Below are 315 nucleotides of genomic sequence, written 5' to 3' on the forward strand. Positions count from 1 at the left end.
GGTTTCTATTGGGTTCTACTATTTTTTTTTTTTTTTTTTTTCAGAAAAAGCTTCACGTTTGCCATTTTTGGAAATTTTCGTTTCAGTTATTATCATTTTCAGCCTTTTTTTCCAATCTCCTGACAAAAGAGAAAGTGTTGCAAGGGAAATTTAAAAGCGCAAACGCCGCCCATGCACCCACGCAGCCGTGTCGCTCAGCTTGGTATTGTTGTACAATGATAACATTTTTTTTTAAAGAAAAAAATAAATCTTGTCTCTATCCCTCTTAGTTAATTCCCATCAATCTTCAAGTCTAGTTCTGATTTCATTGATATT

Source organism: Orbicella franksi, chromosome 9 (genome assembly GCF_964199315.1).
Source record: "Orbicella franksi chromosome 9, jaOrbFran1.1, whole genome shotgun sequence".
In the NCBI taxonomy this organism is placed as follows: Eukaryota; Metazoa; Cnidaria; class Anthozoa; order Scleractinia; family Merulinidae; genus Orbicella; species Orbicella franksi.